This window comes from Bufo gargarizans, chromosome 2, assembly GCF_014858855.1.
Source record: "Bufo gargarizans isolate SCDJY-AF-19 chromosome 2, ASM1485885v1, whole genome shotgun sequence".
In the NCBI taxonomy this organism is placed as follows: Eukaryota; Metazoa; Chordata; class Amphibia; order Anura; family Bufonidae; genus Bufo; species Bufo gargarizans.
Window position 1 is genome coordinate 689,125,251 of NC_058081.1, and position 24,917 is coordinate 689,150,167.

At 40.9% G+C, this 24,917-nt stretch overlaps 1 long non-coding RNA gene across 1 annotated transcript; it reads left to right on the plus strand.

Moving 5' to 3' along the window:
- The first annotated feature begins 2,825 nt into the window (after window positions 1–2,825).
- LOC122928980 lies at window positions 2,826–23,846 on the plus strand. The gene is made up of 5 exons (XR_006387940.1): window positions 2,826–2,883; window positions 2,979–3,040; window positions 3,219–3,251; window positions 21,937–22,112; window positions 23,675–23,846. It is a non-coding gene; the product is annotated as an uncharacterized LOC122928980 (long non-coding RNA).
- Window positions 23,847–24,917: the final 1,071 nt, after the last annotated feature.

Below are 24,917 nucleotides of genomic sequence, written 5' to 3' on the forward strand. Positions count from 1 at the left end.
TGATTTTATAAATGTAGCCATGCACATCCACATATTTACTATCATATCGTGCAGGATGTTTTGTATGTTTTTGAGTAATTTTTGAGTAGCATTCCTATGCACTTTTACCCTCATATCTAACAGGTGACCTTGATTAGGTGGTAAATATAGCTGTGTGTGCTCCTCCTCTCATGGGTTGCTTAATGCACACAGAGGTAACTAGGAGCAGCACGCTATATGTGTAGGGTCTGCTCTCCTGAATATAGATACCCATTATTATTATTATTATTAAAGTGCCGGTCATTCCATAGCGCTGTACATATGATAAGCGGTGCACATACATAATACAGACAATTGCACTAATCATAAACAAGACTAGTTACAAACTGGTACAGAAGGTAGAGGGCCCTGCCCGTGAGGGCTTACAATCTACATGGTATAGGAGAAGGACACAGTAGGTGAGGGTGAAGCTGGCCATGGCGGTATAGAGGCAGCAGGGTCACTGGTTGCAGGCTAGTCTGAAGAGTGTGACTGTTGGCGAGAGTCTGATGTGTTGGGGTAGCGAGTTCCAGAGTGTGGGGGATGCACGGGAGAAATCCTGGAGGCGATTGTGGGAAGAGGTGATAAAAGGAGAGGAGAGAAGGAGGTCTTGTGAAGATACGGCATAGGTAGGTTTAGAGTAGGACCTGCCTGACCTGAGAACACCTTGGTGCTGGTAGGTGGGCACAGATGTGTTTTGATCAAAATATATTGGCTAAGTGTCTCAGATTTTATCATTAGAGTGATAGCTTAGTCCATATATTATGTTTGCATCTATTGTTTTAGTGCATTGTTTTCCATGATTTTATAAATGTAGCCATGCACATCCGCATATTTAATAACATATTATGCAGGATGTTTTGTATTTTTATTCCTGATTTTTGTCTAGAGATTTCTGACTGCTATTTCCAATGTTTTCACTCAGATATTTAAAACAGTACCCTCTGAATTGCAAAACACTCTTTGCACACATGTATTACTATTTTTGCAAAACAAAACAAAAATAAGTTTATGAAATGTAAAACTCACATTATACACTTATATTCCTATCCCCCCCCCCACCAAAAAAAAAAAAAAAAAAACTGGAACTATGTGGAGATGCTCTGTCCAATATTTTAGACTACTATTTTCAGTGTTTTCTCCTAGTTTTAAAATACTACATTCTGGATTGTAAAACATATGTTGACCACATATATTGCAATTTTTATGAACATGCCCTGTCCCATGTTTTGGACAAGTATTTTAGGTGTTTTTACTGTGATTTAAAACACAACCCACTACATTTGCTGTACACTTATATTGCTATTACCAAGCCACACCCAAATCTCAGGAAAAAAATATATAAATAAACTGCCTGGTAATGCTCTCTCCCAGATTTCAGACTACTATTTTAGTCATTTTCACTGCAAATTAAAATGCTTCCTCTGGATTGTAAAACATGTGATGTATATTTGTATTGCTACTCCCTTCCCCCACAAAAATTAAATTCTTTAACTGTCTGGAGATGTTCTGTCCCAGATTCTGAATTCTTATTTCAGGTGTTTTTACAGAGATTTACAGATTTAAAACGCTACCCTCTGGATTGTAAAACACACGTTGTATACTTGTATTGAGCCACACCAACACTTGCATTTTGGTTTGGAAAAAAAAAAGCTGTATTTTTGTAAAAATTAAAAATGCTAATTACTGAGTGGATTATGTACATTAAAAACTGCAACTTTTCCAGCAACAACAAAGAAAAAGCCCTCGTATGGTTATATAGTGATTACTTGACAGCCAAGGGTATCAGTATAAATGTAGTTGCAGTAAAGAATTATAAGTCTGAAAACTCGTAAGTGGCAGTGCACGTCGGGAGAGTGATCCAAGCATTGCATGAGACACTTCTCATAGACCAAATATCATGTGATTAGTGACGTCAAGACTAAAGATGATGGAGGACTGAGGCTAGAAACCATCAATCAATAGACACAGGGGGCTTGGCTGTAATAGTCCCCTATGATAGGTTATAGCCAATGGGGAGATTACAAATGAGTCGAGCTGTGGTGTCAATTCGCCATATCCCCTCTTACCCTTGAGGACAAAATATAGCAGTAAAACATACGTGGGGGGGAATAATCCTACTTGACAACAGCATCAAACACTGTTTTATTTTACATGAACTTGTAATTGGCGGGGGGGGGGGGGGGAGGTTCATTTTAAGTTAAATAACAAATGTTAAGTCTTATAAAAGACCAATTTGTGGTTTGGAAACAGGAAACTTTTTTTTCTCGAGGCAAAATCCACCTGAGCAAACGACCAGACAGATCCATCAAAGATGAATAACACACTTGTGAAATGTACATTGATCGTCAGGCCCTGAATGAGGGAACTGACCGGATATTTATACCAAATCTTCAGTAGATTACAAACAACATTGCGGAAAAGCTTAACCATCGCTTTGCTGCAGCAGCAGGGTATTTGTAGGGCAGACCTGAACAAGCCAGCAAAGTCAAAAGACATTCATGAGGGAGTCAATTTGTGACAGCCTCTTAACTATCATGTATCAGTTATAGCATGGTTTCCTCATATGGGGAACACGGTGGCACTACAGCCTTCCCACATCCTTGTTGATGCAATTACTGATTTGGCACATTCTGTTTTAGCAAATATTTGTCTCAGAGTCCAATTACACCTAATTGGTAATGCATTGCCTAACTGAATATGGATTGCCTAACTAAATTGCCCATAAAAATCGACATTTATTACTGATAGATGAGGAAGCCTCCAAAAACATTCTGATTGGCTCCTGGTCAGAAGAGCAGAGCTATAAATTCTGAAGGATCATCTTCTCACCTTAATCATCTCCTGAAGATCATTCACTGACAGGTAGCGTGCATATCCTTTTAATTTGTTTGGTGTATAATCTATTTGAAATATTAAATCTTAATATCTTATACTTTTTAACTTTTTGAATTCAAAAGGTGCAATTTTACAACTTCTGCAGTGATGGCCACCATGACGACTCTTCTGTTATTTTGCTCAGGTATTACAAGAATAAAAAAAAATAACATTTGAAAACATTCATAGATGTGTATTACAATAAATATTAATAAACAATTATATATTTTTTTTTATTATAACTTTCTAGACATGATTTTATTTAGTAATTTTTTGGAAACATAAATGTTGACAAAAAAGTTAACCTCATTTTTTTGTTTTAGTTATTACTTTAGGCTTCCTTTACGGTGTACAAGGTGAGTGAAGTTAAATATGTATTTACTGGTTGAAAAGGTTTTTTCTGCACCTGCATTTTTTTTTCTTGGGGGGTAAATCGCTAGCTTCAACTGTTAGTTGCATGTCTATGACAAATATGAAATGCAAGAAACATAAGAAATCTTTTTGCTAATTTTTATTCATTAAATGGTATTTTTTTTCTTTATGGCTTTATTTATTTTAGAAAAATGCAGCACTTTTTTAAAATCACCTTTACTTTAGAGGAAAAATGCCATCAGGAAAATGTAAGGCAGACTGGCCCAGATTTACTGATATTAAAGATGGTATAAGTTTAGAAATGTTGTCTAGACCTCAGGCTCGATGATAAATCTGGTGCAGAGATTTCATCCTAAAATTGTCGCACAAGTTTAATGCAAAATGGTGCATGTCATGACCCTTTCCCACGAAGCCTCACACGCTGTCAAGCATGTCGGAAAAAGTGTAGAAACCTTGCATGTTCCAAATTATGCCATTTTGTTTCAATTTTAGACAGATTTTTTGCTGCAGACATATTAGTTAATCTGGGCCACTGTTTAAAAAAACATAAAAAAGCAAAACAAAAGTGCTAGAAAACACTAGTGCCCAAAAAATTCTTGAGGTTATTCAGGCAATTTTGAAGCAAAAAAATGCCACTGCAAATTTGCGTGTGTAGGGACCCCTACATAGATCTGATGTGGTATAGTTCTACCTTGGAAAAGAATCTGAGCATTGTCATTTAGCAAGTTCCTAGTGGTATACCTCCTTACCTTTTCTCTTAGCCTGAGATGAATGGCACGTGTTGACCAGGTCTGAAAAATGCTAATGTTTTTTGAAAAGTGCAATTAATAACAATCCTAAATTTATATTGTGTTGCCCAATGTAAGTTTAATAGCTGTGTTGATTTATTTATTAATATATCATTATAGGTTATATATCGTAGGCTTGTTTGTTAAATGGATAATCAGTATACAGTAAGCTCCTTAGCTCCCCCTAGTGGTGGCACCAGAAAGAGAGAATATTATATTGCTCTCTGCAGGGATTTGGAGATCTGTACAAAATTCCAGCCACAACAAATAGGAAGAAATAAAACTGTACAGAAGCTTGGACTTACTTCGATAAGAGAAATGGTTTTCATGGCGTTAAATTCAATTTCAGCTTCTTAGAATCTGGCAGACAGAGAAAAGTGTAATACTCCTGTCCCCTTTAAATTCCCTTGTCCTTACTTTGGAACATTTTTCCTAAATTTATCTACAGATCTTTGGAAAAGAGGTTTTCTAGGATCAGCATATTGATGGCATTTTCTTAGAATAGACCATTATTATCAGATATGTAGGGTGCAACTCTTTGAACTCCTCGCTGATTAGCTGATATGAGTCATGATACAGTAGCTTTATTGTTTACATTGGCCCGTCTACTTGCACATCGTACATACTGTAGTGACAGAGCAGGGTATCATGTGAGTACGACAAAGCTGCAATACGTTGCACCGTTGCCACTAAGAAGGCATGCTAGTAGATGACCCATAATAAAAATTGAATGGGCTGCAGTGTTTATACAAGAACACTTCAAACTTCTGATCAATAATGATGCTGAGTCAAACCCCCACCAATCTGATATTGATGGCCTATCCTAAGAACATGCCATGAAAACACCTTTAATGAGTATTACTATACAGGTCCTTCTAAAAAAATTAGCATATTGTGATAAAGTTCATTATTTTCTGTAATGTACTGATAAACATTAGACTTTCATATATTTTAGATTCATATATTTTAGATTTTCGTTGTGCAGCGTTTTCTGCCACACTTTTTCCTTCCCACAGACTTCCCACTGAGATGCCTTGATACAGCACTCTGGGAACAGCCTATTTGTTCAGAAATTTCTTTCTGTGTCTTACCCTCTTGCTTGAGGGTGTCAATGATGGCCTTCTGGACAGCAGTCAGGTCGGCAGTCTTACCCATGATTGCGGTTTTGAGTAATGAACCAGGCTGGGAGTTTTTAAAAGCCTCAGGAATCTTTTGCAGGTGTTTAGAGTTAATTAGTTGATTCAGATGATTAGGTTAATAGCTCGTTTAGAGAACCTTTTCATGATATGCTATTTTTTTTAGATAGGAATTTGGGGTTTTCATGAGCTGTATGCCAAAATCATCAATATTAAAGCAATAAAAGGCTTGAACTACTTCAGTTGGTGTGTAATGAATCTAAAATATATGAAAGTCTAATGTTTATCAGTACATTACAGAAAATAATGAACTTTATCACAATATGCTAATTTTTTAGAAGGACCTGTATATTAACTTAAATCTTGACCCCACCTTGCATATTATGTCATGATTTTTAATTCAGTAATTTGGGATCTTATACTTTTATAACACATTAGACATTAGAACTGTACAAGAAAGATAGTTTGCATCTTTCTTTCAAGGGAACAAATGTCCTCAGTGAACAGTTCCAAGTATTTGCTAAGGAGCATTTAAACTAGGAAAGTGGGGCAAAAGGGTAATAATCCAGCAGTCCGAGTACCCCCCTGGAACAATGCCAGAAGATGCCAGTAGTACAGAGGTTAAAAAATGACAAGATCAGAGTCTTGTCTATAAATGCTCGCAGTTTAGGGAATAAGATCAATTAACTTGAGTCTATAATGGCATCTGAGAATATAGATTTAGTGGCTGTTACTGAGACATGGTTCAATGGGAGTAATGACTGGGATATAACAATACCAGGGTTCTCTCTATATTGGAAAGACAGAGAATGCAAGAAAGGGGAAAGGGTGGCCCTGTATGTGAAAGATAGCATACAATCTAATTTAATACAATTTAGCAAGACCAATTTAGAGTCAGTTTGGGTTATCTAGCAGCTTGATAATCATAAGGTAACTTGTGCATGTGTGATATATAGACCACCTAGCCAAGTCAAAGAATTAGATGATCTACTAGTTAAGGAAATAGCTAAAATGACATTGAAAGGGGAAGTTATCATTAAGGGAGACTTTAATCTTCCTGATGTAAACTGGAAAACCAAAATAGCTAGTTCTGCCAGGAGTACAGATATTCTAAATCCCCTACTGGGATTATCTCTACAGCAAGTAGTTGAGGAGCCAACCCGGAAGGAGGCCATTTTAGATTTAGTATTCACAAATGGGAATTTGGTATCTGATATTACTGTAGGGGAAAGCTTGGGATCTAGTGATCACCAGTCAGTGTGGTTCACTATAAGTACAGTGACTGAGTCACACCACACAAAAACAAAAGTTTTAGATTTTAGAAAAATTGACTTTTCTATAATTAGATTAGTTGTATACGAGTCCCAATCAGATTGGAGCAGTTTCAATAGAGTCCAGGAGAAATGGGACTACTTAAAAGTGGCAATATTGAAGGCAACAGTTAATTGCATTAGGCTTGTCAGTAAAAGCAAAAAAAGGAAGAGACCACTGTGGTACTCAGCAGAAGTGGCCAAAATCATTAAAAACAAAAAGATAGCATTTAGTAATTAAAAAAAAAAAAAAAACAAGGACGACAGGCAAATTTATAAGATTAGGCAGAGAGAGGCCAAACAAGTTATAAGAGCTTCTAAAGCACAGGCAGAAGAGAAATTATCTCAGTCAGTGAAAAAGGGCGATAATACATTCTTCAGATACATAAATGGAAAAAGGAAACTAAAACAAGGAATTACCAAATTAAAAACAAAAGAAGGAAGGTATATGGAAGAAGATAAAGAACTAGCTGACTGCCTCAATGAATACTTCTGTTCAGTTTTTACAAAGGAAAATGAAGGAAAAGGACCTCAGTTAGGAAAGAAGACTAATGAATCTTTTGATGCAAGTGTCTTTACAGAGGAAGAGGTTCTAAGTCAGCTGTCTAAAATTAATACAAATAAGTCACAGGGGTCTGATGGGATACACCCAAAGCAATTAAAAGAGCTTAGCGGTAAACTAGCAAAACCATTAACAGATTTATTTAACCAATCACTGGTAACAGGAGTCGTCCCAGAAAATTGGAAATTAGCAAATGTTGTGCACATTCACAAGAAAGGTAGTAGGGAGGAATCGGGCAACTATAGGCCAGTAAGCCTGACATCAATAGTGGGGAAATTAATGGAAACCATACTTAAGGAGAGGATTGTGGAACATCTAAAATCCCATGGATTGAAAGATGAAAAACAGCATGGGTTTACTTCAGGGAGATCACGTCAAACTAATCTTATAGATTTTTTTGATTGGGTGACAAAAGTAATAGATGGAGGAGGTGCAGCAGACATCGCTTATCTAGACTTTAGTAAGGCTTTTGATACTGTCCCACATAGAAGGCTTATCAATAAATTGCAGTCTTTGTGCTTGGACTCCCATATTGTTGAATGGATTAGGCAGTGACTGAGGGACAGACAACAGAGGGTTGTAGTCAATGGAGTATATTCAGACCATGGTCTTGTTACCAGTAGGGTACCTCATGGATCTGTTCTGGGACCCATATTGTTTAATATCTTTATCAGCGAAATTGCAGAAGGTCTCGATGGTAAGGTGTGTCTTTTTGCTGATGACACAAAGATTTTTAACAGGGTTGATGTTCCTGAAGGGATTCACCAAATGGAAAAGGAGCAACTAGAATTTAATGTTGATAAGTGCAAGATAATGCACCTGTGGTGTAAACACCCAAGAGCAGAATATAAAATCAGTGATACAGTCCTAACCTCAGTATCGGAGGAAAGGGATTTAGGGGTCATTATTTCAGAAGACTTAAAGGTAGGCAGACAATTTCATAGAGCAGCAGGAAATGCTAGCATTATGCTTGGGTGTATAGGGAGAGGCACTACCAGTAGAAAGAGGGAGATGCTCCTGCCGCTCTACAGAGCCCTAGTGAGACCTCATTTGGAGTATTGTGCGCAGTACTGGAGACCATATCTCCAGAAGGATATTGATACTTTGGAGAGAGTTCAGAGAAGAGCTACTAAACTAATACATGGATTGCAGGATAAAACTTACCAGGAAAGATGAAAGGACCTTAACATGTATAGCTTTGAAGAAAGACGAGACAGAGGGGATATGATAGAAACTTTTAAATAGAGATGGCCTTGCAGTTCACCCGGCGGTCGTTTCGCGGCGAACTTTGCGTGTTCGTGATTCGCCAAACATGCGAACATATGGAGAAATTTGCGCCTGCCATACGTGGTCGCTCTTATCAGGGCGGGTAGTCTGTGGTTAGGCTATCAGGGCCAGAAAAGCATCCCCCTGTAGGGCAATATCAGGGACAATTCTTTGCTCACCCTGTCCTTCAATACCACATCATCATCTAACCCAGGGATAGATAGTTTTCGCTTCCCCTCCGGGATTCATGGATGTGCACTGGAACCCCCCGGATTGTGGTAGGACATATGGTTTCTGATTTGGTGCCACCAAGCACCTGATATAGTGCCACCGAGCACTTGTTATTGCCTACCATATCTATGCTTTTTGCTTAAATGGGTTCTGCACTTTGTTTTAATTGTCTAGTATCAACTAAGCTCTGTTCACTTGAATGGAGCTTAGCCCCGCCTGACCTAGTTGATACTAGTTGTGACGTCACTGGGCCAGCGGTAAACAGTGAGAAGGCCTCGCCGCTGCTGGAGTGCCACTGCCTTCTCAAACAGCTGATCGGCGGGGGTCCTGGGTGTTGGACCTCCGCTGATCAGATGCTGATGATCTATCCAGAGGATAGATCATCAGTTAAAACAAAGTGCAGAACCCATTTACCTTTAATAATATAATTTATTTTCATTTTGAGGGATCTTTTCCATTCACACGTTCGCAAAATGGGTCCGCATCCGTTCCGCTATTTCATGTTCATGTTCAATGGGGCCGGAATGTGCTGTCCACATTTGTGGATCCGCATTTTCGGATCCGCACTTCCGCATCTGTGCTTCTGTTTCCGCCAAAAAAATAGAACATGTCCTATTCTTGTCCGCAATTGCAGACAAAATTAGGCATTTTCTATTATAGTGCCGGCGATGTGCGGTCCTCAAATTGCAGAATGCACATTTCCGGTGTCCGTATTTTGCGGATCCGCAAAACGCTTACGTACGTGTGAATGGACCCTCATAGTAACATTATTTAGGTCACATTTTTTCTTTATGTATATTCTAATGGATTGCCTTCCTTGTACAATGTTATACTTTCTATGTTAGACAGTATATTATAGTGCATTTGTATTGTGCGGCAGTTGTGTGCGGTTCTGCTGCGATACTGCAGGTATATAGAGGGACAAGCGTTATTGGAACAAATAATTTCTACTGGTGTGATATACCAGTCGCCCCCCAAAAAACTGATTGAAGCGGGTGTTATATACCAATATACTTTCTTTATAGTGCATTTGGGTACTGTATAGTGCATTTGCGCATGCGCGTACGCGAAAATTATATTGCCGATATTTCGCATTGGAAAAATTGCAAATTCGAATAATACATCTGGTATGTCACTGTCCATGTTGTGGGATGATTTGTGCACATCTAGTAATTATTTCTTGGCTGCAAATATGAGCTAAAGGTTTTTCAGGTTCGCCTGCCATTAAAATGAATGGGACCCGCCGCAAACTTGCGGTTCGCGAACATTTGATGGCGTTCGCTAACCGTTCCGGCAGATTTCCGTCCTTTACTACTTTTAAATACATAAAGAGAATCAACAAGGTAAAAGAGGAGAGAATATTTAAAAGAAGATAAACTGCTACAAGAGGAAATAGTTTTAAATTAGAGGGGCAAAGGTTTAAAAGTAATATCAGGAAGTATTACTTTACTGAGAGAGTAGTGGAGGCATGGAATAGCCTTCCTGCAGAAGTGGTAGCTGCAAATACAGTGGAGGAGTTTAAGCATGCATGGGATAGGCATAAGGCCATCCTTCATATAAGATAGGGCCAGGGGCTATCCATAGTACTTAGTATATTGGGCAGACTAGATGGGCCAAATGGTTCTTATCTGCCGACACATTCTATGTTTCTATGTATCGACTAGTCAATCTCTGTAAAAAGTAGAGAAAAGTAAATCGAATTAACAACTAATTGGATTTGTTATGAAATTCACAAAAAATCACCTTTCAAACGAAGCTGATGTTTTGGAATTATGCAAAAGAGACCACAATTTTACGATTTAAGTTCAATAAACTAATGAGGAAAGTAACAATGAAGTTGGAAGATAACATGGGCCCTCGGCAGGGGTCCTGGCTGGTGGGTTTGCCCTCAATACCTTGCAGCCAGCCTGACAGCCAATCAAGAGGAAGTATATTGGGAGGTCTATCAGGCGCTGTGTTAGCTTCTAAGCAGAAATGCCAGTCTAAGTTCAGCCATTTATGTGATAAGACGTATCTGTCCCAGAAAGAGCATTTAGAGACATGAGACAGACAATTTTGCTATGATTTGACGTTACTTTATTAAAAGCTGATACCGCAATTCATAAGCAACAGTTCGGATTCATGATACATTTATAAATGTGGATTATTAAAGGGCTTCTGTCAACAGAATTGTACCTATGAAACTGCAACACATGCAACAGGTCAGCCAGTTTCATAGGCAACAATCTGCTGACAGATGCCCTTTTTACGACGCGTGGTGACATCATACGTCACTGTGCACGAGATTTGACATATGTTTTTTGGTTTTAATTTGTTACAATACAATTCGACTTTGTGGCGAATCAAATGTTCCCTGAAATTCGGACCGAAGTCCACATCAGATACTTCAATGTGCTCAACAGTAGTCATATCCCATACTGAACTGCTGCAGCTTCTATTGCCACTACCACTATTCTTCACAGCTGCACATCTACTACCTTGTTGGTTCCATATTGTGCTGCCTATGCTCTCACTACTACTGCCGCTACTTCCCATATACAACTGTGCATCTTGTGCCTCGTCTGTGAGGTTCCACATTCACACTCTACTATTGCTGCTCCCCTAAAAAAATTGAGAAAAATTGGATGCTTGTTCAGAACAAGCAACAGCTTCTTCCAATTACTGTGTGTATAAATGCAACCAGTCATCTGCCTTCAATAAGGGACACGTTATTGAGCATTTATTTTATTTTTTTAAGTCTAACAGATCCAAAAGTGTGGTGTTTTTGTAAATATCCTTATTTGTTAACCATGCCCAATTTACAGGTGAAACTCAAAAAATCTTGAATATCATGCAAAAGTCCATTTATTTCAGAATTGCAAATTAAAAGGAATTGCATTAATTCAGTTTACAATTAGAATTTTGTAAAAAGGTTCAATATTCCAGGCTCAAAGTGTCACACTCTAGTCAGCTAATTAATCCATACCCCCTAAGCAAAGGGTAACTGAGATTGTGACTTTGGGGTTTCATAAGCTGTAAGCCGTAATCATCCAAATTATAACAAATAAAGGCTTGGAATATCTCACATGTAATGAGTCTATCTCATAGTAACATAGTACATAAGGCCGAAAAAAGACATTTGTCCATCCAGTTCGGCCTGTTATCCTGCAAATTGATCCAGAGAAAGGCAAAAAAAAAAAAAAACTGTCAGGTAGAAGCCAATTTTCCTCACTTTAGGGGAATAAAAATTCCTTCCCGACTCCAATCAGGCACCAGAATAACTCCCTGGATCAGCGACCCCTCTCTAGTAGCTATAGCCTGTAATATTATTACTCTCCAGAAATAACTCCAGGCCCCTCTTGAATTCCTTTATTGTACTCACCATCACCACCTCCTCAGGCAGAGAGCTCCATAGTCTCACTGCTCTAACCGTAAAGAATCCTCTTCTATGTTTGTGTACAAACCTTCTTTCCTCCAGACGCAGAGGATGTCCCCTCGTCACAGTCACAGTCCTGGGATAAATAGATGATGGGATAGATCTCTGTACTGACCCCTGATATATTTATACATATTAATTAGATCTCCCCTCAGTCGTCTTTTTTCTAAAGTGAATAGCCCTAATTTTATAATCTTTCAGGGTACTGTAGTTGCCCCATTCCAGTTATTACTTTAGTTGCCCTCCTCTGGACCTTCTCCAGCTCTGCTATGTCTGCCTTGTTTACAGGAGCCCAGAACTGTACACAGTACTCCATGTGTGGTCTGACTAGCGATTTGTAAAGTGGTAGGACTATGTTCTTATCACGGGCATCTATGCCCCTTCTGATGCAACCCATTATCTTATTGGCCTTGGCAGCAGCTGCCTGACACTGGTTTTTGCAGCTTAGTTTGCTGTTTATTAAAATTCCTAGATCCTTTTCCATGTCAGTGTTACCGAGTGTTTTACCATTTAGTATGTACTGGGTGACTTGCATTTTTCCTTCCCATGTGCATAACTTTACATTTATCAGTGTTAAACCTCATCTGCCACTTATCTGCCCAAGCCTCCAATCTATCCAGATCCCTCTGTAGTAGTATACTGTCCTCATTCAGTGTAAATTACTTTACACAGTTTAGTGTCATCTGCGAAAATTGATACTTTACTATGCAAGCCTTCTACAAGATCATTAATAAATATATTGAAGAGAATAGGGCCCAATACTGACCCCTGAGGTACCCCACTAGTGACAGTGACCCAATCTGAGTGTGTACCGTTAATAACCACCCTCTGTTTTCTATCACTGAGCCAGTTACTTACCCACATACAGACGTTTTCTCCCAGTCCGAGCATTCTCATTTTATATACTAACCTTTTATGTGGTACAGTGTCAAATGCTTTGGAGAAGTCCAGATACACGACATCCATTGATTCGCCGCTGTCAAGTCTAGAACTTACCTCCTCATAGAAACTGATTAAATTAGTTTGGCATGACCGATCCCTCACGAAGCCATGCTGATATGGCGTTATTTGCTTATTTCCGTTGAGATGCTCTAAGATAGCATCTCTCAGAAAACCTTCAAACAGTTTACCCACAACAGATGTTAAACTTACCGGCCTATAGTTTCCAGGCTCTGTTTTTGGACCCTTTTTGAATATTGGCACCACATTTGCCATGCGCCAATCCTGTGGGACATTCCCTGTCAGTATAGAGTCTGCAAATATCAGAAATAAGGGTCTGGCTATGACATTACTTAATTCCTTTAGGATACGGGGGTGTATGCCATCCGGTCCTGGCGATTTGTCTATTTTAATCTTTTTAAGTCGCTGATGTACTTCTTCCTGGGTCAGACAGGACACTTTTAATGGGGAATTTATTTTTACATTCTGCATGTCATCTGACAGTTTATTTTCCTCAGTGAATACATTGGAGAAAAAAATATTTAACAGCTTTGCTTTCTCCTCATCGCTCTCTGCGACTTCCCCCTCATTACTCTTTAAAGGGCCGACACCTTCAGATTTATACTTTTTAACATTTATATAATTGAAGAACATTTTAGGGTTAGTTTTACTCTCTTTGGCAATTAATCTCTCGGTCTCTAGTTTGGCCGCTTTTTTTTGTTTTTTACATGTTCTATTTTTTCCTTATAGTTTTTCAGTGCTTCCGTGCTACCCTCCTGTTTCATTGAATTATATGCTTTCTTTTTGTCATTTATTGCTTTCTTTACAGTTCTATTTATCCACATTGTTTCTTTTGTTCCTTAACCTTTTATTCCCATACGGTATGTACCTCTCACAATGAGATTTTAGGATGTTTTTAAAGATATCCCATTTTGTGGCTGTATTTTATTTTTGAGGACTTTGTCCCAGTTAGTTAGGCCTATGGCCTCTCTTAGTTGGCTAAATTTAGCTTTTTTGAAGTTTGGTATTTTTGTTCCTCCCTGTAGAAACGCTCTTTTGAATGATAATTGGAAGGTTATTACTTTATGGTCACTATTTCCCAGGTGTCCCCCAACCTGCACGTCTGTTGTTCTGTCAGGCCTATTGGTTAATACTAAGTCCAGTATGGCCGTCCCTCTAGTCGGGTCCTGAACCAGTTGGGAGAGGTAATTGTCTTTGGTTATTGCCAAGAACCTGTTTCCCTTATGAGATATACAAGTTTCAGTTTCCCAGTCTATATCTGGGTAGTTGAAGTCCCCCATAATAACCACCTCATTATGATTTGCCGCCTCGTCTATCTCGTTTAGTAGTAGATTTTCTGTGGACTCTGGTATATTAGGTGGTTTATAGTAAACTCCTATTAGTAATTTATTATTGTTTTTAGCTCCATGTATCTCTACCCACAGTGACTCCACATGTTCATGTCCCTCACTTATATCTTCGCGGAGTGTGGGCTTTAGACAAGACTTTACATAAAGGCAGACCCCTCCCCCTCTCCGGTTTTGACGATCCTTTCTAAACAGACTGTAACCTTGTACATTAACTGCCCAGTCATAGCTATCATCCAGCCATGTCTCAGTTATTCCCACTATGTCATAGTTCTCCTCACACATCAGCTAATTCCAGCTCCCCAGTTTTATTAGTCAGGCTTCTGGCATTAGTATACATACATTTGAGAGGTTTATGTATATTTTTTACCCTACACCTTTCCTTCTGAACTGTTCTAGTCCCTCCTTCCATTCCTCCCCAGTCCCACTACCTTGCCCCCGGTCTCTATCTGCACTATCTTCCCCTCCTATAATGTAATTTCCTCCCCCCCAGTCCCTAGTTTAAACACTCCTCCAACCTTCTAGCCATCTTTCTCCCCAGCACAGCTGCCCCTTCCCCATTGAGGTGCAGCCCGTCCCTACGATAGAGCCTGTAGCCGATAGAAAAGTCGGCCCAGTTCTCCAGGAACCCAAACCCCTCCTTCCTACACCAGTTCTTGAGCCACTTGTTAATCTCCCTAATCTCCCGTTGCCTTTCTTGTGTGGCTCGTGGTACAGGCAGTATTTCGGAAAATACTACCTTTGAGGTCCTTGCCCTCAGCTTTTGACCTAAATCCCTGAAATCATTTTTAAGGACTCTCCACCTACCTCTAACTTTGTCATTGGTTCCGATATGGACCATGACCGCTGGATCTTCTCCAGCCCCTCCCAGTAATCTGTCAACCCGATCCGCGATGTGTCGAACTCTAGCGCCAGGAAGACAGCACACTGTTCGGCGATCACGGTCTTTGTGACAGATTTCCCTATCTGTTCCCCTAATAATGGAGTCTCCCACTACCAGCACCTGTCTGGCCTGCCCTGCTCTCCTGGTTCCCTGCTTACTGGAGCTGACATTCCCCTGACTGGCAGAGGAAGTGTCCGGCTGCAGCAGTGCCGTCCCTGGACTGACATCCCCCTCATCTGCCAAACGTGCAAACTTGTTGGGGTGTGTCAGATCAGGGCTAGCCTCCCTGGCACTCTTCCCTCTACCCCGCTTTCTAACTGTTACCCAGCTAGCTAGCCTCACTTTCCTCAGCCTCCTCTCTGTCACCCTCCCCCTCATCTACCCCAAAGAGTGCTTGCTCGGTGAGAAGCAAACTCTTTTGCAAATTGTCAATGCCTCTCAGTGTTGCAACCTGCCCGTTTAGAGACTCGATTTGCGATTCCAAACGGGTAATTTGCTCACATCTTGAACAAAGATATACACCCTGGAACGGCAGTTCCAGGACTGCATACATCATGCAAGATGTGCACTGGACTGCGTTGTCAATTGTGCAACACATACTAAATGGGGATTGCAACAGTACAAAAGTAAAACAGTGAATATTATTTAGAATTAGACCCTGTCTGCTGTAGTTGAGGGACTACGTAAAATTAAGCCAGCAACTCACAAGGAAATTATATCCAACCTTAGTTTCCAACTCCTTTTCTTAAACTCCTTTTTTTTAACTCCACTTAATAAGAAGCCACTTAGTAGAGCAAGCCTCAGGAAGAGATAGCTCTGGAGAGTTAAGTGGTTCAATTTATAGCACCTGGTTGCCCAGGCCACTCCCCTTAATCAAGCAGAGAAAAAAAAAAAGTTTTAAATGGCAGTACTAGAATGCAAACACTTAACTTTCAAGGATCTCTGCTTTAATCCACACTCAGCCACCTGCAATCCCTCCCACAAAATCACACTCAGCACTAGAACTCCTTTTTTTTTTAACTCCACTTAGAAGCCACTTAGTAGAGCAAGCCTCAGGAAGAGCTAGCCCTGGAGAGTTAAGTGGTTCAATTTATAGCACCTGGTTGCCCAGGCCACTCCCCTTAATTAAGCAATATATTAGTTTCACCTTTTAAGTTGCACTACTGAAATAAATTAACTTTGCACAATATTCTAATTTTTCAAGTTTCACCTGTACTAGTAATGATCGAGCACCAAATTATTCAGATGTTCGGCCCAAACACATTGCAATATTCGTGTGCTCGACCGAGCACCCGAGTGTAATGGAAGTCAATGGGAGACAACCAGGCACCCCCTGCTCTGAAGAGGGGAGGGTGCCTGGTCCATTGGAAAAGGTCAGAAAGTGACAGAAACACCACTGAAATGGATCGGGAACAGCATGGGGACGATGTCTGGATGCATCTTGGACTCCCAAGTCGCTGCTGGGAATCATGCTGTCCGAGTTGTACGCCACTTTTACAGACTAACAAAAATACGCCCAAAACCCCCCTAAAAAAATAAATTTTACAGGAAAAATTGTTAGGAAACATTCTTTCCTGTATATATATATATATATATATATATATATATATATTCACCAAATGAAGAGGCAGCACTTCCAGTCATGGGTGATAGGGTGACGACCCCAAACTTTATTCCCAGCAACATTTCGGCCTTCTCTCTGAGGCCTTTGTCAAGCTACAACAATGCTAAAATGTGGGCTCTATATACCCACAATTCATTACAAAATCAGTGCAATTAATGAAAACCAGTGTAGACAATTACGTCACATGACCATCCAACACTATATTGTCACATGACTATACAAGTGCAAATCTTATTTATATCACATAATAAAATCATCGTACAGCGTATTTCACATAATAATCAAAGTGGGTCATACATCATATGTGTTGCATATCATAAATGCGATGTACAGACATCAATATTCCAAATATTACATCCAGTGTTCACTATCTCCTAAGTGGTCACAAGTGTACTAACCATAAAGAGTTAAAATCATTATACAGCTGTATCTTATTATTAAAATCGGTGAGACAAACCGTCATGGCGTAGCCCAGTGTGTCTGCTTCAGCGTCTCCCCGTCTGTCAGGCGCATGCGCCGCGACGAGCGTCATGCGTCACCCTCCCCATATGGCCGCGTCATCACGCACGCTCCCTGGAACGCAACAGCGCCCAGTGGAACGCATCGCTGACGGGGCGGCCACAGGGGGCAGGGCAAAGGCAGACACCCATCCGGATCGCATTACCAGGCGTCTGGGGGGCGTGTTAGTAACCTAGGTGACGACATAGACAGCTATCCCTGAGGGGGACCAGACATAGTCACTCAGCACAATCAAGGGACCGACATAGGATGGAAAAGCAACGATGGATACAATAGGGGTCATCACCATATAAACGGCAAATAAAGCCGAAGTGGTGCCTTCCCCCTTGTCAACATCATTGCTGCCATCTTTAGCTAGTATGCAGATATAGAGGGAGGAATCCTTCCCATCTCCCTGCCTAATACTATAATATAGATAAAGAGGCCGTCTGGCTTACAGATTCCCGGCCAGAAATTGCCTCTCAATTCCTCTGGAAAAATTGCCGGTCGGATAATCTTGACGTGCAGTTTGTGACTTGTCATGGTAGCCCCTCCCGAACAGCAATCCATGGTCACCATCAAGCTTGCACACTGGGGTAGTCCATGTACGGTCCGGTCCAACTGTAAGACAAAGGTTCTTCTATTTTCCTCAAATCTCTATCTATAAATAAAGAGAAAAAGGTGTAAGTAGATTCCTACAACATTCTATAACAATAGCATTGTTGTATATCATCCCCATCAAGCAGGACTAATAGTGTCACCCCCACGCCTATATATACACAGAGAGAGAGAGAGAGAGAGAGAGAGAGAGAGAAAGAGAGAGAGAAAGAGAGAGAGAAAAAAAATGGTTCAACCATTTCTTCCATATTTTATCGTTTTTTTTCAGCTCTACCACTATATCCCTTGGACACCCGTTCCAATTTAATCAGATTGAGCACTGCATCCTGCCACTGTCCCACTGAAGGGGGTCTTTGTTTACCCATTTTCAAAGTATAAGCAGTCTCGCCTGAAATAGTACTTTACTCAACACTGATTGTATCTCTTTGTTTAATTTAAGATGTTTCCTGTATATTTACTTGTATATAAAGTGCAAGTGCTGCCAAAAATTACAAGGAAGAGGCACTCCGATACAACCTGTATATCACATAAAGGAGGGCCTCATTCACATTGTGGTACAATTGTTCAGGTAGTGGGACTCCTACACTCATAAAGCCAATGCACTAAGTGATAGAGCTGCCAAAAATTACAAGGAGCCAACACTGCACCCTTTATTCCACAAAAAGGAGGGCATCATACACAACCTTGAAAAATTATGATTGGTGGCCTGCTGGTGACCCTCAAAAACATTTGGAGCAAGGGCTTGCTGATCTGACCATCCAAAAAATGAGGGGCGAGTGCCTGCTGCTGAGCTGACCCTCAAAAACATTTGGAGGAAGGGCCTGCTGGTGACCCTCTAAAACATTAGGGGCAAGGGCCTGCTGATGAGCTGACGCTCTAAAACAGGCATCCTCAAGCTGCGGCCCTCCAGCTGTTGCAAAACTACAACTCCCAGCATGCCCAAACAGCCTACAGGTATCAGCCTACAGCAGGGCATTGTGGGAGTTGTAGTTTTACAACAGCTGGAGGTCCACAGTTTAAGGATGCCTGCTCTAAAACATTATATGCGAGTGCATGCTGTTCAGCTGGCGCTCTAAATCATTACATGCGAGTGCCTGCAGGTGAGCTGTCACTCTAAAAAATTATATGCGAGTGCCTGCAGATGAGCTGACACTGTAAGAAAATATATATGAGTCCCTGCAGGTGAGCTGACGCTCTAAAAAATTATGTGCATGCTGCTCAGCTGACGCTCAAAAACATGATATGCGAGTGCCTGCAGGTGAGCTGACGCTGTAAAAAATGATATGCAAGTGCATTCTGTTGAGGTTGCTGGTGGGGTGTCATGAAAGTGTCCCATGCCTTGGAGAGTAGTGGCTTGCCTTTGTTGGAACTGCTGTGTGTTCCACTTGTCTCCCTTCCTCGGTTGCCTAATGAAGTACGGACTCTGCCCGCCGCAATGTCAGATGGAAAATTTTGGAGCAATCTCTCAACAAGTACCTTCTGGTATTGCACATTTTACTCGTCCTCTCCACCACAGGAATGAAAGATGAGAAGTTCTCTTTGTAGCGGGGTTCGAGAAGGGTCAGTAATTTTGAAAGATGCACATTTAGGGCTATGGCCTGTGGGTGGGTGGGAATTTCCGCTTGCGTTCAAATGACTGTGTTATGGACATTTGGATGCTGTGCTGGAACAGGGAAGTGGATGTTGTTGCAGACGGTTCATGTGAAGGTCTAGGTGCAGGGCGAGGTGCATCCGGGCCGGCGCCTTTGACAGGGGATTGTTTAGCAGTGTGTAACACAGGGGAAGAGGAGGCAGTGGTGTGACCCGCAGACCCAGATTGTGGACCCAGGCATTTGGCCCACTTATTAGGGTGCTTGGATGCCATGTGGCGGATCATGCTGGTGGTGGTGAGGTTGCTAGTGTTCACACCCTGGCTCATTTCGGTTTAACACAGGTTGCAAGTACCACTCTTTTGTTGTCTGCACTTTCCTCAAAAAAGCGCCATACTGCAGAACACCTATCCCTTGGCAAGGAACATTTACGCATGGGGGTGCTCAGTGTCGCGGTTGCGGGCCTGTTTGGTGTGGGCCGACTTCTCACTTTTGCAACCCCACTGCCTCTTCCAGCCTGTTGTGGTGCTGCGGATCCCTCCCTCTCTGTACTGCTGTCCTCACACGGATTTTCACCTTCCCATCGTCCACCACCTCCTCTTCCACTTCCTCACCCTGCTCATCCTCCTGACTTGACCTAACCACAACCTGAGTGATTGGCAACTGTGTCTCATCATCATCCTCCTCGTGAGCGAATGGTTGCCGTTCACCACCGTCATCTTCTTGCGACTGTGAAGGCTCAAGAGCTTGGGAATCAAGGCACAATATTTCAGGTCCCTCTTTAAACGTGCTGGGAAAGAGGGCCAAATCTAATAGTGTCGCTGGAAAGAGCTCCTCTGAATATTCGAGTGTGGGATCACTCGTTTGGCAAGCCTCTCCATGGCGGGAGGAAGGATGATCAGAGTGAGGATTCGGTTGACCAGACTCTTGGCTACAGAGACTGGACCTGGCGGAAGAGAGGGTGGTGCTTAGCTGACTGGAAGCATTATCTTCAGCAATCCAACCGACCAACTGTTCGCACTGGTCCAACTCGGACAGTGTTGTCCTGCACCGCCCAGCTAAGTTGGACAGTTGGATTTTTTTTTTCTGGTGCACTCGCAGCAGACACAGTTTCATTGTGCCCAGGGCCACGCACTCTGCGTGCACTATCAGCATCACGCCCACTTCCCCGTCCCTTAGTGCTCGCCTTCTTCATAATAATGGTTTTGTCACAAGATGTGGCGCAGATTTTTATACTGTCCACTAAAGACATCGTTTTCTGATGCTAGACAGTATATGTCACATAAACACACAGAATATGGACACTAGATTAGGCCCAGATTCATGGAATTTGAAATACAGACACTGTTTTCAGATGCCATAAAGTATATGTCACATAAACACACAGAATATGAACACTATATTAGCCCCAGATTAATGTAATTTGACATACAGACACTGTTTTCGGATGCCGTAAAGTATATGTCACATAAACCCACAGAATATGGACACTATATTATGCTCAGATTAATGGAAATGGAAATACAGACAATGTTTGCAGATGTAGTTCAGTATTTTTTACACAAAGTCACACACTATGGACACTAGATGTGGCCCAGATTATTAAAGACACAGCCTGCGGATGATGTACAGTATTTGTCAGTAATAGGTATAAAATATAAATATCTTGCTGCTATCAAACATACACAGTAGTAAAAGGACTTTGGGGTCTTTGAAAAGCTTTTGGTAGTAAAAGAAAAAAGGTAATTTCTCTCCCTGCACTATCTGTCCCTTCCTCAGGAGTTAAATTGATTGCTGCTCAAAAACACACACAGACATACAGTAGTCCTTAAAAGGACTTTTGGGTCTTGGAAAAGCTTTCTCATAAGAAAAACTGTGAAATTCGCTCCCTACTCTGGTTTTCCCTTCCTACTCTCTGCTCTCCCTGTCTACGTGTGACCCGAACCTGCGTCATCGGGTGCTATATACGTGATGACGTGTTACGGCCAGCCAATCACTGTAATGCCAACAGCCAACATGGCTACTGGCATTACAGTGAGGGCAGTACTTACCTGCACCTTGATTGGCTGCTTACAACCCATGAAACATGCGGGGCGGAGACTTGAGCATGGCGCTCGAGCACATGTGGTACTCGTTCAAGTACCGCCATGTGCCATAGTAATGCTCGAGCTGAACAGATATTCGGCCGAGCATGCTCGCTCATCACTAACCTGTACTTTTGCTGTCATTGCAAAGGGAGAAAGAGAGAGAGAATAAAAATAAATAAAAAATTAAAGAGAAAAAGACAGTACTAAAGAAAAATCAAGTCCTAGGAGACTTCAAAGTGTCATATACCAATTTTCAGGCCAATTGGAGCAGTTTTGATTCAAGTTGAATTTAAGTAATACGATAATCATGTTCTTTAATAGCTACAGTGTCAACTAACTAATGACTTTTCCCACAGGTCATCGTTGCCCTGTTGGAGCTGCAATGTCAGAGTGTTCTGGTTGTTCGTCTAGATGTCCAGTAGTACCTAATCAAGTTTGTACCCTAATGTGTACATGGGGCTGTAAATGTACACGGGCTGGATATGTTATAGGTCCTGATAACAAATGTATCCCAAAGGAAGACTGTCCAAAGGTAAGCCAGCACCAGATCTCTATGTGATCCATATATTCAATGTCATCAAAGATCTGCTCTGTGCCAGTATGTAGAGCTACAGTATATGCAATGTCTGCATTTGTTAAGGAACAGAAGTTTTTCTTCTGGTCCTTATTCTTTTTTTCCCTCTTCTTTCTTTTATTCCTCTTTTTTTGTCCTCCTTTCTTTCTCCTTTTTACTCATCTTTTTATTGTTCTTCTTCCTCTTTTTCTCCTCATTGTCCTTCTCCAACTTCTTTTCCTTCTTTTAATTCTTCTTCATCTTTTTTTCCCCCTACTTTTTCTTTGTCTCCTCTCTCATTTTGTGGTTCTTTAGAATTTTAAACTATGTTACTATGTTCATCTTTACACTATTTCATCCTTTCTTCTCTTAATTGTTACCCTTCATCTTCTTCTTTATTATTTCCTCCATCTTCTTCATCGTTTCTTCTTTGCATCCCATTATATTGTTCATGCCTTCTGCTGCCCTGCTACTTCAGGGCATAGACACCACTCCATTCATCCTGTGTCTGTCACATGTCAAGTACCCCAGCTTTGTGTCTAATAGGGACATTCTGCAGCTGCTAGGCTGTTTTCAAGGTGTTAGAGTGGCCTCAAGGATTCTCTGCAGCAAAGTCCAGATCTGTGCATAGGGATTAAATGATGAATACCAGGGAACCCACATGCAAACTGGTTGGTTGACAAAGTAGTTCCACACCCCCTGAATGTAACACCTCATTTTTCCTTCTTCCTTTTCATTTCCTTCCTTCATATTCATTGCACTCCATTTCCTAACTCTTCTCACTATTGTCCTCATCTTTTGCTTTCTTTATATCTTTTACTATTTTTTTCTCTTGTTGTTTTGCTCAATCAGGCCTCTTTTTTGCCCTGTTTTTCCTTTTTGTATAAGTTTCTTTTTTTCCTATCATCATTATCTGCTCTCTCTTATTCTTCTGATCAGGGTAGCTGTGTAGGCTCTGGTGCTTGTAAATGCACATGATAGGTGTGGGTCCTGTTACCATTTTTGTACTGGAACTTATGAGCTTCTAGGTATACCTTTTTTTTATCTTTGCCTTCACCTTCTATTAGTCAGTGAAATGTCCAACATTCTGCGCTAATTAATTTTATAATAAATTATATTGAACAGAACTCCATTTTTCTGATGTGGCATTTATCAATTTATCATGTAGTGAATGTAAATACAAGCCACTTACTAATGTATTGTTAATATCCATATTGCTTCCTTTGCTGGCTGGATTAATTTTTAATTAACTATCACATTATACACTGCTCGTTTCCATGGTTACAGACCACCCCGAAATCCATCATTAGTGGCCGTGCTTGCACAATATAGGAAAAAAGCACTAGCCTATGTGCACTCCCATGGCCCCGGCCCCCAGAGAGGCTGACGCTTTTTCTTATAGTGTGCAAGCACGACCACCACTGATTTACATCGTACACCACCTCTGTTTTCTATGAAAAGTGACATAAAATAAGTTATTAACTTCCTAAAAATAAAATAAAAATCCTGTATATTAATTACTTCTGCACTACTTCTCACAGGTGAAATAATAAGATGAAGGCAAGAAACCTCTGATCAAAGGAAGACGACATTGACGCCTCAGAGAAGATTTGTTCCTAGTCCTGAGAAAAAATATGGATAAAATAAAATTGTAACTAAAATTGTGTAACAATTCTAACTATTATACCCAATAAACCATTGATAGCATCGTAATAGTGTGGAGTCATTTAAACCGCCTCTCCCATTGCCGACAAGACCAAAACCTCTGGTGGCCTGTTCTCCACATAGGTGTAGGTCACAGAGGTGGGACTTGCACCTGTCACATATTTTCTGGCATATCTTGTGGTAACCAACAACTATGACAACTGACAACTATGGTAAATTCACTGCCACTACAATGCAATGCTCCTCCTACACTAGACTCAGTTTACATTGCACTGGTGATGACTAATGATGACTGAGCACCAAAGTATTTGGATGTTCGGGCCGAACACATTGCTATGTTCATGTGGTCGGCCGAGCACCCAAGTATACTGGAAGTCAATGGGAGACAACCAGGCACCCCCTGCTCTGAAGAGGGTAGGGTGCCTGGTCCATTGGAAAAGGTCAAGAAGTTACAGAAACAACACCGAAATGGATCGGGAACAGCATGGGGACAATGCCCAAACCCCCCCAAAAAATATATTGTATAAGAAAAATTGTTAGGAAACATTCTATCCTGTATATAAAATTGTGTATAAAGTGTGAGTGCTGCCCAAAATTACAAGGAAGAGGCACTCCGAAACAGCCTGTATATCACATAAAGGAGGGCCTCATTCACATTGTGGCACAATTGTTTATGTAGTGGGACTCCTACACTCATAAAGCCTATGCACTAAGTGAAAGAGCTGCCAAAAATTACAAGGAACCGGCACTCCAAAACACCCTTTATTACACAAAAAGGAGGGCATCATACACACCCTTGAAAAATTATGATTGGTGGGATGCTGGTGACCCTCAAAAACATTTGGAGCGAGGGTCTGCTGCTGAGCTAACCCTCTAAAACATTATCTGCGAGTGTCTGCAGGTGAAATGACGGTCTAAAAAATTAGATGCGAATGCATGCTGTTCAAATGACGCACTAAAACATTTGATGCGAGTTGAGGGTCTGCAGTTGAGCTGACCCTATTAAAAGGGAATATATACAATCTGGATGAAGAGGAGGAGAAGAAAACAATATTCAACCATATACTCATTTTTTTAGGTGGAAAAGGTGCATGGGAATACACTACAGTAGATTGAGTA